Raw genomic sequence first — 15,455 nt, forward strand, 5'->3', positions numbered from 1 at the left:
AAGTGGAAATGTAATTTGTATTGACTCACATAACTGAGTCTCATTTAACACTTAACACCATTTTATCAGTCCTCTGACTTGGAGCTTTAGATGTTGCATTGACTGGATATTAGTGAGTACCATTTCATGAAGTACCACCTACTCTAGTTGGATCAGTCACTAACATATTTTAAGGATCTATGTTGTTCTTTGATGTTTTTCTGAATCCTTTTTTATGTTATGAAGCCTGCTAGTTAAGCTCAAGGCTACTAAACATGTAGGCTTGGGGTTTGACTGGGGAGAAAATCAAATAATTTATTTTTATTGAAGTTCAACCTTGGTCATCTATGTCATTAGATCAGACTCCCAGAAGCTCATCTCTACCTCTGTTTCCTCTAGGCTAGATTATACAAATCCCTGCTTGCTGGCCACTGAGTAAATTGCTCTTTGAACTTGCATTTTTTTTTTTTTTAATGTTCATCTGCTATTCTGTCTTATGTGGGGGAGCCATATTTTGCTACCATTATTTCATGTCATTATTACTACTATACGCTAAACTGTGAGTGAATATCATAATTTGAAGTTTCTATTATCAGAAAAATATGCATATTTATTCAAAGAAATAAAATATTTCAAGAAAAAATGACATTGAAATGAATTCCAAAACTCATATTTTATTTCTTATTCAATGAACAAGGCAAATTGAGTTATTCCTTGAGTTTAATGGGCATACTTGTTTGACATCTTTCTTAATTTCCTTGCATGATGTTCTACCAACTATGATGCATTCTAACTCTTTTTTTTTTTAAAGTTTTTATTTAAATTCCAGCTAACCTACAGTGTAATAGTAGTTTCAGGTGTATAAATAATGATTCAATACTTTCATGCTACATCCAGTGCTCCATTCTAACTAATTCTTAAGAAAGACAAGCCCATAGTATAAAAACAAGGAATTAAAAAAAGAAACTACTTTTACTTATATGCAATTTGGTATTATTGGCTTTATTAAGTCATAACCTGCACTCACTCTCAGATTATTTTTCTTAGTGCATTTGTCCTGATTCCCAATTCTGGATTCCTCTTTCTCTACCCAGTTGGCTGGGAAATGTCGATGACATGCCTCCCCTTGTGTCCTGGGCTGGGGAGAAATAACAAATCATAGGCTTGACAAGTAGTTTGCCTGATGATTTCAAAGCTGGTTAAAGAATTGTTAACTGTAATGGTTAATTTTATGTCAACTTGGCTGGGCCATGGTGGCCAGGTATTTGGTCAAACATTATTCTGGTTGTTTCTGTGAATGTATTTTTGAATGAGATTAACATTTAAATGGGTAGCCTGAGTAGAGCAGATTACCCTCCATAAGGTGGGTAGGCATCATCCAGTCAGTTGAAGGCCTTGATAGAACAGAGACTTAACTCCTCTAAAGAAGAGGGATTTCTGCCAGCAGAATGCCTTTGGACTTTAACTGTGACTCTTCTCTGAGTCTCCAACCTGCTGGCTTACCTCATCAGATTTTGGACTCACCCCAGCCTCCACAGACCCATGAGCCAATTCCTTAAACTCTCTCTTTCTCTGTGAATACACACACACACACACACACACACACACACATACTATCATGCCCCAAACTGAATAGTTAAAACTCTAAAATTCTAGTTTTGGTTACTAGGAAGGTATTTATAACTAAAGTCTGTTATTTGATATTATTGAGAAATAGGTTATTCTGGATAATTGGGCATTTTATTTAACAGAATATGTATAAATAGTATGTACATACAATCCACATACAAATTTTTTTTGGAATTTAGATATTTTGTAAGAGTTTACATTTGTAGGTAAAAGTAAACAGTTTTGAAATGATACACGGTTTTAAAATCAATATTTAGATCTATAAATATAATAAATATGAATAATGACAATAAATTAATAAATCTAGTACTAATTCTGGCTCAGTGACCTAACCTTTTTAAGAGAAAAAACTTTTGTAAGCTCTAATAATAGTTCAGTCATGTTATGTGTTGTGATTACTTCTCTTCCTCACATAGCTTCTTGCTTCCTCTTGTGTTTGTAATTGTCATGTTATTTCCTTAATTTTCTATGTATCTGCCAATGATCCATCTTCAAACTCTCTCCCATTTACATAAATGTAAACATCAGTCTTTTAATAGATTAAAGCACAGTGGGTGTACTACTGATTCCTTCTTCAAGAAATCGCTGTTACAGCTTTCTGGAATGCAACCTGTTCCACTATGCGTTGGCTACTTGCTGGGTCTGATAGGATTCTTCTGAGATTTCTCTTGTTTTAGATTTTCTGGTTCCTAAGTCCTGTATCTTCCTTTTTCTTAGTTACTGTGTCATTTTTACAAGTACATTCTCTAGTTGCTTCCTAAGAAAGTACCTGTGGGCTTATATTTGCTGAGACCTTGAATGCTCAATATTAATTTAATCTACTGTCATAACTAGAGTTTAAGAATAGATTTCTTGGTTGGAAATCACTTGAGAATTTTGAAAACATGCTTCACTGTCTTCTAGCTCTTTGGTCCTTTCTATAAAACCCATTTTCCTATTTTCTTCTAGAAGCTGAAAGAATTTTCTGAAATTTGATGTGGCTTTATTTTGATCCACTGTGTTTGGCATTTGGTGGATTTATTCAACCTAGAATCTTATGTTTTCCAAGTTTGGGAAATTAGAAAAAAATTATTTCTTTGATCTCCCTCCTTCCTTTCTCCCCCTTTATTCTCTCTGCCTGAGATTCTTGTTATCTGGATGTCTAATCTCCTGAACTGGTTCCCAAATTTTTGGTTTAAATTATTATACCTTTCTTTCTTTCTTTCTTCTTCTTCTTCTTCTTGCTTTATTTTTTTGGGGGGGTGTCTCAAGTTTATTTATCTTTAAACTCTTAAATTAAGTTTTTCATTTTTTCTATTATTATTATTATTATTATTATTATTCTGCTTGATGTTTAAGATATAAGCTTATTTCTTTGGGGATAGTTTTCATATCCCTGAATATACTCTATTCTTGAAGTCATTTTTTCTCTTGGTCTGTTGTGGTCTCTGTCTTTTAAAATAAAGCATTTCCTCAAATGGTTATCCTTGTCTGTTTATTTTGGGGAGTCATAATTTTTTAGTATTTTTATGAAAAGTGTAACAAAAGTCATACTGGCATGCATTCTTTTTTATTTTGAAAGAGCGGCATTAACAGAAATGGAAAAATTAGAATTAAAAAAGTATAAAACACAATGACCCAGGCAAGGTAAATTTTTCAGAGAAATAAACTTTTTTTCTTGGTGCTCTATGTCACTTCCATTTTCCAATTACAGAGATATAAAATTTCCCATTCACTCTCATAGTTGGAGAAGATGTTACCCTTTGGTAGGTGGTTTAACTGGTTTGGGTTATGAATTGACAATGGGAGAATGAGCCAAGGTCTTGAGTTGCCCTAAGACAGAGTTGGGCAGGGGTGCCTGGGTGGCTCAGTTAGTTAGGCTGCTGACTCTTGATTTCAGCTTGGGTCGTGATCTTGGGGTCATGAGATCAGGCTCTGCACTGGGTGTGGAGCCTGCTTGGGATTCTCTTTCTCCCTCTGCTCCCCCTTCTCCCACTCGTGCACGTGCATGTACGCACTCTCTGTGTCTCTAAAAATAAAAAAAATAAAAAAAAGAGTTGGGCACATATAATGAAATAGTCAGGCAACAAGTAGTCAGGCAGAATAGGTGAAAATCATATAATTCACTATATCCAGGCAAGTAGACAAGGTTCAGAGGTCAACAGATCAAAGAGCAACATGAGACTTCTGGTTCTACTTCCCTCTTGTAGTGTGCATCCCTGTGCCTGTGAGTATTTATCATGGGCCCGGAATTGGTCAGAAGCCTATGGTTCAACCCTGCTCCTCACTGAGGCAGGATAATGATATTTAGATTCATTTAACATTCATTCAACAATTACTTGTCGCACACTGACTCTGGACCTGGTATTCTGTGAAACACTATTGATAACAGTGAAGAACAAAACACATGGACACTATCTTCAAAGGTTTATGATGTAGTGGCAAAGAAAAATAATAATCAAAGACACAGATAACAAGCAAAGGCTTGGATAGCACAATAAAGGAAAAATGTAGAATGCTGTCTTATGTCAGGTTCCCTAGAAACAGCCTGAGATCAGAACACTTGTGCAAGTTACTTATTAAGGGAGTGCACTCAGGGAAACTAGAGAGAGGGAAGCAGGGTAAACAGAGAAGAAAGCTAAGCAAGATGTGGTCTCAGCTGGAGACTGGTTTGAGCCTGAGCTTACAGGGCACTTTAGAGTATGAATGACACCACCAACTTGGTCCCACATTGTGGAGGCAAGCCTTTTGTAATTCTGATCAGTCAGTCATTGGGTTAGGGCTGCCAGGTAGAGTGGGGGTGGCAAGAGTGTGGGAGGAGCATACTTTGTATTTTATTTGGCTTTTTTAGTTGAAAAATATATGTAAATATGGTAAAAAAAAAAAAAGCATTAACCTTTTTTTAAAAAAAAAAGAACAAAGAGGCACATCATGAAAACCATTTCTCTTCCACCCTAGCCCATGACTTACTCAGTCTACTTGCAAATATTCTAAAAACATTACATGCATATGCAAACATACATATGTGTGTGAGTATATTTGTGTATTTCTTTTTTTAAAACATATTAACCATTTAAAAGGTACATTTCAGTAGCATTAAGTATATTCACATTGTTGTGAAATAGATCTCTCAAACTTCCTTACCTTGCAAATCTGAAACTCTATGCCCATTAAACAATTTCCCTTTCTCCTTTCCTCTCAGCCTCTGGTAACCATCATCCTACTATCTGTTTCTGTGAATTTGACTACTTTAGTTACCTCATATAAATGGAATCAATAGTATTTGTCTTTTTGTTTCTGGCTTATTTTACTTAGGATAATGTCCTCAAGGTTAATCTTATGTTGTAGCATGTCATAAGATTTTTCTGCTTTCAAGGCTGAATAATATTCCATTGTATGTATAGGCAACCTTGTGCTTATCCATTTATCCATAGACAGACATTTCATTTGCTTCCGCTTCTTGGCTATTGTAAATAACACTGTCATGAATACAGGTGTACAAATATCTCTTAGAGACCCCGCTTTTGATTTTTTGGATGTATACCTAGAAGTGGGATTGCTGGATCATATAGCAGTTCTACTTTTAATTGTTTGAGGAAATTCCATATTGTTTTCCATAGTGATTGCCCCATTTTACAATCTCACCAAGAGTGCACACGGGTTGTTACTTCAACGCTTGTTACTTATTTATTTTCTTATAGTAGCCATCTTAATGGGTGTGAGGTGATGGCTGCTTACGTTGAAACATGGGAAATAAAATAACTGAATGGAAGCTCTAGCCACATGTATGTGGCTAGTAGGCTTTGCGCTTTGTTCTAGCATGATCTGTCTGTGCCATTTTCAGTGAGAAGTCTTGGATGTCAATATGTTTATGTCTTTTCTCATGGGCCAACCATGTCCCCCTTGAGTACTTTCAGTCTTAAGTATGGTAATTTACATCTGGCTGCTTGTGTCCTGAGGGCCAATATAGGGAAGAGAGGTAGAGGTTTCAACATTCAATATATAAACTTTATTTATTGCCCTGCTCCAGTTATGTGTGATGTCTCCACATCCAGGAATCCAGACAGCAAACCTTCATTCTTCTGCTGAGCAGTTACTTGCTTGGAAGGAGCTGGTCAGATTGGGCAGAGGAAGAACTACTTAGACAGACTTTCATCTAAACCTTTGTTTTAAACCTCATTCTTACTTCCTGGGGTAGCTTGGGTGACAATTCCTGAACTTTGTGGGATTCCACTGTGTAAATTGGATTGTATCTCAGTTTTTTCCCATGGTTAACTGAAGACTCAGCTTCCTTGGGTCTTATAAACCAGTTAAAATACATACAGTTTGATTTCCAGCTCCAAAAATAATGTTATTCTTCTTAAATCTTTTACTTTTTTTTTTTTGCACATTTATATTTAATTAAAACCTGTGCCATTAATTTAGTGACTTTTTAAGAGAGGTGGTAGGAGTAGTGACATTAAATTAAAAAAGTCCAGGAGCTTAACAGGATTTTATTAGTGTTGTTCCAACCATTAAGTGAAAAGTGATCCCTAGGGGTGCCTGGGTGGTCCAGTGGGTTAAGTGTAGGACTCTTGGTTTTGGGTCAGGTCATGATCTCAGGGTCGTCTGAGCCCCATATCGGGCCCCAGGCTCAGTTTGGGGTCGGCTTGGGATTCTCTCTCTCTCCTTCTTCCCCTCTCCATGCTCTCTGTCACACGTGAGCTCTCTCTCTCCAAAATGAATAAATAAAATCTTAAAAAAAAAAAAGTGATCCCAATCTCACTTTTGTGTTACAGAAGACTGATGCCCCCAGGTCCACGAATAGGTTGTTAGGTTAAGGTTTCCTTGAGTGCACACGAGTAGACCTGATCTGAAGATACATGAAATGGACAAGTTTCAGGAAATTCTCCCTCCCTAACTCTTGCAAATCTCAGATTCTCTTTGCCACTTCATTTTGGGCAGCTGGTATGATGACCTTTCAAGTGTCCCAAGCTGTGGGACTTGGTACTCATCCAGACCTTCAGTCTTACATGTTTGTCTTCTAGTCCTTCCCAGTGCTACTTTCCAAAGGTTCCCTTAGGGGCTTAGGGCTATTTAAATAAATGAATCTCGCATCATATGTTAGTTGGCTCCCATATTACCATTTCCACATAATACCGTGTGTAGTTAAATGAACCTTTATTTTCCTGGACAACTCTTAAAACATACTCTTCATGTTGGATTATTATCAGTTATAGGATAATAGGGTAAATGATATTTGGCCAGAGACTCAAATCAGAGCCCAGGGATCATAGATCTATCATGTTTATGCTTTAGAACCGCCCTATATGTGGAAATAAATTCCAAAATGGCAGTCACTGAGGAATGTGCATAGTTTTTTGACTATTTTGTTTACTGACAGAAACAATATCACAGGGTAGAAAAAAAATTTATTTATTTATTTATTTTAAAGATTTTGTTTATTTATTTGACAGAGAGAGACACAACGAGAGAGGGAACACAAGCAGGGGGAGTGGGAGAGGGAGAAACAGGCCTCCCACTGAGCAGGGAGCCCGATGTGGGGCTTGATCCCAGGACCCTGAGATCATGACCTGAGCCGAAGGCAGATGCTTAATGACTGAGCCACCCAGGCGCCACCAGAAAAAAAATTTAAATATAGTAAGAGTCACACATGATTTCATTATCACTCTAAAACAGAAGCTCTAATTTTTCTATTAAAGTTATAGTTGTACAATATGTTTCTTTACATTCTAAATATATTCACTTAACATTGTCTATTATATCATAATCATTTCCTTGTTCCTTAGAAGTCTTTATAATCCTAAAAAGAAGCCTTTATAATCATAGCCGTAAAATTTTCTATGGAGTGACTGTACCATAATTGATTTAACTATCCTCTCATTATTGGTAATTCAAACTATTTCCAATTATTTCTCTATTATATAGTGCATCAATCAGGGTTTTACCATTATCGTCAAAACCATTCTAAGTATTGAAAACGGAGAACCTGGTGTATGAAATTGATTATTCAGGTGCTGGAAGCACTAGGGACAGAGGGTGATGAGGTATTCCCGAAATTAGCAAGGGCGCACTGTCACTTCTATCCCCAGGCTGGGGACAAAGGACAATGGGGTGATGTTTACTAATCAGCTCAGGGGCTGAAGTCACCCTATTAAAGTTGGAACCATTGTGGAGACTCAGACGCAGAGGATGGGCACACAGAGAAAAACCCTGGCATTCATTTTTCACTATTGCCTCTGTCATACTGTGATTTATACTAAGAGATAGATATTTGGTTTTCCTCCCCATTTCTGACACAGAGCTCCTAAAATGTTTGGAATTTCCTCGGTGATAAGAGTTATAAAGGTGTTTTTGTTATGTTAATGAGGCGGCTAGGGACCCCCCCACCTCAGGATAGGGTTGGTTGCCCGAAGACGAACCATGTGATCGGAGGGTTGGAAAGTGCAGTCCCACACCCTGACCTCTGGGGAATGAAGAGGGACTGGAGGTTGATTCAACTCCCAATGGCCAATGATTTAATTAATTATGACTATGTAACGAAGCCTCCATAAAAGCCCAAAAGGAGCGCTTCCGGGTTGGTGAACCCTAGGGGGTTCTGCAAGAGTGGCAAGCCTGGAGAGGTCATGGAAGCTCCATACCCCTTCCCCAGTCCTTGACCTGTGCATCTCTTTCATCCGGCTGATCCTGAGTTACATCCTTTTGTAAGAAACCGGTCATCTGGTAAGTGAAACATTTCTCTGAGTTCTATGAACCACTCTAGCAAATTAATTGAAGCTGAGGAGGAGATTGGGGGAACATCTAACTTACAGCCAGTCAATTAGAAGTACAGGTAACAACCTGGACCTGCTTTGGAGGGGGTCCTTGGAACCTCTAATTTGTAGCCAGTTGGTCAGGAGCACAGGTAACAGTGTGGGCTTGCTAGTGACATCTGAATTGGCAGGGCACGGCGGGGGGGTGGGGGGGTGGGGGGGGGTGGCGCAGTTTTGCTGGACTGAGCCTTCAGCTGTGGAATCTGATGCTATCCCCAGATGGATAATGTCAGAATTGAGTTGAATTTTTGGACACCCCGTTGGTGTTCTGAGAATTGCTTGTTGGTGTGGGGAACCCCACCCCCCCACATTGGAATTGGTACCAGGAGCCCGAAACAGCCTCCCCCTGGCATAATTAAGCTGGCAGCCAGCTGACACTAGAGGCTGAAAGTCCAGTCTGTATTTCAGTCAGGTCTCCTGAGTTACAGAATTAAACAGGGGATGTGTGAAGAGTAAGTCTGAGGAAAATCGGATCTATATAACCAGCATATATAACGTATGAAATTTTTAGACGACGAAAAGACACTGATTTTCTTTTGCATGTTCATTGTCTATAAAGTAAATCTATTCCAAGATATTAAAATAAGATTGTCTATAGAGTCCATTATTTAAAAGGCAACTCTGGGGGTGCCTGGGTGGCTCAGTTGTTAAGTGTCTGCCTTGGGCTCAGGTCATCATCCCGGGATCCTGGGATCGAGCCCCGCATCGGGCTCCCTGCTCCGTGGGAAGCCTGCTTCTGCCTCTCCCACTCCCCCTGCTTGTGTTCCCTCTCTCGCTGTGTCTCTCTCTGTCAAATAAATAAATAAAATCTTAAAAAAATAAAAAAATAAATAAAAAATAAAATGCAACTCTGTATTCAGTGCCTGGCCCATATTAGTAGCTCAATAACTATGTTATGAATAACTGCGTGGATAGTTATAAAAATATTTCCCAGTTGTAATTTAATTGACTTTGGTTCTGAAATGTCCACTACTTAATAGTCCCCTTTTAAGCTCCAGGTGAACAGGGTCTGGTAAACTAATTCATGACTGCAATTTCACATTTTTTCCCCCCAGTTTAGGCAATGATGGCCTTAGTGTATTCATTTATCCTTTCCTTCTTTTAGAAATACTATTGGCTTTGTTGCCAGGACTATCTTTTTGAAGTAGTCTAACTCTTAATTGAAATTAGTCTGACTCCTAATCATTTATCTACCTCTCTTCTCTGAGTCCTGTAACTTGGTCTTTTTCAATTACTTCCCAGGATTCCTGAGATCAAATAAGGATCTCGTAAGCCCTAGAATAAGGTAGGGATAATGGAAATATTACGTAACAAACCTTTACAGATTCATTGTAAAATTAGCAATAAAAAAGATTCAATAAAGCAAAAACATACTTCCAGAAAGGAAAAGAAATTCTCATTTTAAAGATTTATTTATTTTAGAGAGAGAGAGTGAGCAAGGGAGGAGGCAAGGGCAGAGGGAGAGAAAATCTTAAGCAGACTCCCCACTGAGAGCAGAGCCTGATACGGGGCTTGATTTCATGACCCTGAGATCAGGACCAGAGCTGAAACCAAAAGTCAGATGTTTAGGTGACTGGGCCACCTGGGCGTCCCAAGAAACCTTTTTTTTGGCTCATGCTTATATAGTAAGTTACAAAGAATTGTAGGGGATTGAGATTTTGGTCTGTCTAAGTTACTAATGACAGTTAATATTCATAAAAGGATTTGTTAATTTCTCATTACTAAAAAATGATTTTTATGGGGCTGACTCTTAGTGGTGCTATTTAAGTTGCAATATGATACAACCAAATGGATTTAAATAGGGAAAGAACATTGCCCTGGATTCAGTCATGATTAGACTCCCTCATTAATCAAGGGCTGTTCAACACTCCTTGTTGATGCCACTCTATTGTTTTTACAAATAAGTTGTAGTCCTCAGGAGAGTCAATCAATTAATAGTAGGTGCTACTAAGTGAATTATTGCAATCATATGTATGCTCATCGAGAATTTGTACAGAATAATTAATATAAAATTACTTGGTAGAAATTAATTTTGTAAGTTGCTCCTTTCACTAGTAAAATGTCAAGTGTGTTTTACAAGTGATGCTGGCAGAAATTATAACGTAATCTCCAAGGATATAATGGGTTTTGAGCTCTTTTCGTTCCTGGAAATGTTTGGCTGCATCATGCCCTCGCTCCCTCTTTCAAGTAAGTATGAGCTCACGTCAGCCCTCATTAGCTCCTCACTTCATCTCGTGCTAACCCCGTACAGGAGAGCAGGTTACCAAGCAACCACTAGCTGTCTCTAAGAGTGTCTGCGGCAATGGTACCTCCTGATACCTCCCGTCATGTCTCCTGTTAAGTTGTCAGGATCGGGGCACCAACGTGGTTGCCATAGTCACTCTTAGCAGTGGCCTGTGGTTGCTGGACTGAGAGCATAGTTCTGAGTTCCCAAGATAATTAATGAAATAGTAATGAAATTGGCTATCCTGGCTGTCATTTTTTCTGTTTTGGGGGGCTAACCAAATTTGTGTGTATGAAGAGATCTAAACCATTAAAGTATTGTGATAATTAGGGTCATACTAGCTTAAATATTTGAGTTGGGCAAAATGTCATTCTGTCTATGATGTAACATTTCCAAGTGTGGCATTTAGTTACCAACGAAGTGTGTCTTAAAAGTAAGTCACAATACACAGTTATTACTGCTGTTTTCCATACATTAGAAAGCAGCTCTTTTAGAAACCAGAATGTAGTCTCCTTAAATTGTTTTCACATGGTGAATAGCTTCATCTTCATTTAGTAAGGCATGCAGATATGTGCATTTCTGTAGTTACCAGTTTGCTACTTAATCAGAGAGAGTGTTGCTAATGATAATAACAACGTAGTAGTTACATTTATCAGTTTACTTTGTATCAGATCCTGTGCTCAGTGCATTATCTTATTTAATCTCCACAAAGTCTGTGTGAGGAAGATGTGATTCATTTCCCTCTTTTAAATATGAGGAAACCAAAACAAAGAGAAGAAAAGTAGTTTACCCAAAGACAGACAGCTCTGAAGAGCAAAGCTGGGATTTTTAACCCAGATCTGTTTGAGCCTGAAGGATTTAAGCAAATGAGAATTTGGATTAAAGAACTACAGAAAAGAGAAATCTGGGTTGGATAAAAGGGGCTTCTGGTAAGGAATTACTTGCTGTAGAAACTCCTCTTTGCAGCACTCATTCTTAAAGTTGCTACAAAACCAGTCTTCTGACTGCTTGTATGATACTATTTGAGGACTTCAAGAAAAGACCTCAGGTCTGAAAAAATCCTCATCGTGGGCCTGAGAGTGATTTGAGAGTCAAATATTTGAGTGATGGCATTGGGGTCTAAGAACTAACTGACTCTTTAGTGATCTGGAAAGGAGATTGCTGGTGATGACTCAGGGGAGGAAACTTTGCCAACAGAGCCTCCCTGGGACCAAGTCTGGGAGGACTGCTAAATAGAGGTGGGGGAATATCACAGATAGGGGAAGAGGGATTTAAAAGGTAGGTGTGAGAGGTTGAACATAAACTGACTTCAAAATTTTGCAGAGGAATTGCCTCTCAGTCGCTGTTTACAGGAGGATAGATTTCTTTCTCATTCATATTCAGTTTTATTGATACATAATATTATACACATATTATACACTTATTTTAGTATACAATTCTGACAAATTTATGTAGTAATGTAAACACCACTGCAATCAAGATACGGACAGTTCCATCATCCCATAAAGTTCCCTTTGCCCCTTTGTAATCAAAACCCACCGCCCACCCTAGCCCCTGGCATTGATAATGGTTTTCATCACTATAGTTTTTCCTTGTCCAGGATGTCATATAAATGAAATCATGCAGTAGCTTTTTGAATCGGGCTTCAATCCTCCAGGCTCAAACAGATCTGGCTTCACTTGCGTACTTTTTTCATAACACATTAGAGATACATCCAGTTTTTTTGTGTTTGTTCCTTTTCATTGCCGAGTTGTATACCCTAGAATGAATATGCCATAGTCTCTTTATTCAGTCTTCATGTGAAAGAAATGTGGATTGTTTCCAGTGATTGATGATTATGAAGAAGCCCTCTATAAACATTCACATTCAGAATTTTGTGTGAACTTAAGATTTTATTTCACTTGGGTAACTATCAGGGAATAGGATTGTTGGATTGTATGGTAATGGTTTGGCTAATTTTATTAGAAAATGCAAAATTATTTTCTAAAGTATATTGCATTTCTACGAGAAATGTCTGAGAGTTCCAGTTCCTCAATAATGCTCCTCCCTCCATACCCCATTCTCATAGGTATGTAATGGTAGTATCCCATTGTGGTTTAAATTTGTATTTCCCCAATGACTAATTTTGTTGGAACTCTTTTTGCATGTTTATTTATATTCTGCATAACTTCATTGGTGAAGTAGCTGTTTAAATCTGTTGAATTTTGAGAGATCTTTATATATTCTGGTTATAAGTCCTTTATCAGATATGTGATTTGCAAATATTTTATCCCAGTCCATGGCTTGTCTTTTTGATTTTTTCACAGTGTCTTTCATAGAGCAGCCCACAATTTTGATGAAGTTCAATTATTGATTTTTTTTTTAACGGATTGCGCTTTTGGTCTTATATCTAAGAAATCTTTTCTCAACCCAAGGTCACAAAGATTTTCTTCTCTGTCTTAAACCTTTTATAGTTTTACATTTTATAATTAGCTCTATAATCCATTTTGAATTATTTTGTATAAAATATCTGAGTAATTGTACATGGTTCATTTTTTTTGGCATAGAGGTATCCAGTTTTTCCAGGACCGTTTATTGAAACGGCTATCAATTCTCCATTAAATTGCCTTTGTACCTTTATAAAAATATCAGTTGACCATATATATGTGGATCTATCTCTGGACTCCATTCTGTTTCATTAATCTATATGTCTATCCTTTCTCCAATATCACTCTGTCTTGATTAATTTAGCTTTATAGTAAATAAATGAGGTAGTGTGGGTTTTCCAATTTTGTCATTTTTCACAAAATTGTGACTTTTCCAGATTTTACCTTTCCATATAAATTATATAATTAGCATATTGATTTTGATAAAAAATTCCACTAAAATTTTTTAAAGATTTTATTTATTAATTTGAGAGAGAGAGAGAGAGAGCAGGGGGAGGAGAAGAGGGAGAGAGAGAAGCAGACTCCGTGCTGAGCTCAGAGCCTGAGGCGGGGTTCCATCTCACACCCTGAGACCATGACCTGAGCCGAAATGAAGAGTCGGAGGCTTACCAGACTGAGCCACTCAGGTGCCTCAAGTGCTTTATGTCTTTTAAGGAATTTATTCAATTCAATCTAAGTTGTCAAAGTTATGGGTATATAATTGTTCATAATATTCACTTCTGGTATGCAGAACTCTAATTTCCTTCCCTGTGAATATGAGTGTCATTCCCATGATTATATGATGTTACATGCCAAAAGGGATTTTGAGGATATAATTAAGCTTATTAGTCAGTGATCTTAAGATAGGGAGATTATCTGGGTAGGACTGTCCTAAATAGGTGCGCGCTTTAAAAGCAGAATGGTTTTTCCCTGGCTGGTAGCAGAAGATGAAGTAAGAGATATTTGAAGCATCTGAAGGACTCTGCATCATTGCTGGTTTGAAGATGGAGGGGGATCATGTGAGTAGAAATGTGGGTGGTCTCTCCAGGAGCTGTGAAAAACTCCCAATGACAGCCTGCAAGGAATCAGGGACCTCAGACCTAATCTCAAAGAAATCAGTTCTGCCAACAACTTGAATTGGCTGTCAGGGAGTTCCTTCCCAGAGACTTCAGGTAAGAGCCCAGCCTAGTCAATTCCTTGATTTCAGCTTTATCTAAGAAGATAACCCAGTTGATCCCATCTGAACTTCTGACCTACAAAACTGTGAAATAATAAATCAGCATTGCTTGGGTCATTATATTTGTGGCGATTTGTTATGCCACGGATTGAAACTAAAACACCTTTATTATCCATTTAATATGTATAGGGTCTTAAGTGATGTCCCATCTTTCATAACATGATTTTGGTGATTTGCACGTTTCCTGTATTCTTTAGAAATCACACCGGAGGTTAATAAGACTACTTCCTCAATTGGAGGTTAAAAAGATTTTATAGATCTTCTCAAAGTGTTTAGCTTTGAGTTTCATTGCTTTTTCTCTGTTATTTATCTGTTCTCATTTTTTCTCTTTATTATTTCCTTCCTTTGTGCTTGCTTTGGGTTTAATTTTCTCCTTTTTTCTGGTTTATGAACATGGAAGCTTAAGTCATTGGTTTGAGACCTCTTTGTTTTTATTTATTTTTATTTATTTTTAAAAAATATTTTATTTATTTATTTATTTGAGAGAGAGAGAGAGAGCAGGGGGAGGGGCAGAGGGAGAGGGAAAGAGAATCCCAAGCAGACTCTAAGCTGAGTGCTGAGTGACCCTGAGATCATGACCTGAGCCGAAACCAAAAATTGGACACTTAACTGTCTGAGCCACCCAGGCGCCTTGAGACCTCTTTGTTTTTAATATAAGCATTTCATGTTGTAAATTTCTCTCTTAAGCATTGCCTTAATGTGTCCTACATGTGCTGTTTTTATTTTTAGTCAATTAAAAATATATTCTAAATTATCTTGTGTCTTCCTCTTTAACTTATGAAACATACAGAAATGTGTTGTTAATTTCCAAACATATGGGGATTTTCTAGTAATATTTCTGGTTTTAATTAATGATTTAATTCTGTCCTGGCTAGAAAATACTCTTTGTATGATTTTAATACTTGTAATTTGTTGAAGTTTCTTTTACAGCTCAGAATATTCTTGATCTTGGTGAATGTTCCTTGTGCTCTTAAAAAGAATCTGTACTCTGCCATTATTAGATAGAATGTTCCATACGTGTTAATTAGGCCAAGTTTATTGATAGGAATATTCAGGTCCTCTACATTCATATTGATTTTCTGTCTACTTGTTCTATTGATTAGTGAAAGAGGAATGATGAAGTGTCCACGTACAATTGTAGACTTACCTATTTCTTTTTTTAGTTCTATTAGTTTTTATTAAAAAATTTG

Source organism: Neomonachus schauinslandi, chromosome 8, assembly GCF_002201575.2.
Source record: "Neomonachus schauinslandi chromosome 8, ASM220157v2, whole genome shotgun sequence".
Lineage (NCBI taxonomy): Eukaryota > Metazoa > Chordata > Mammalia > Carnivora > Phocidae > Neomonachus > Neomonachus schauinslandi.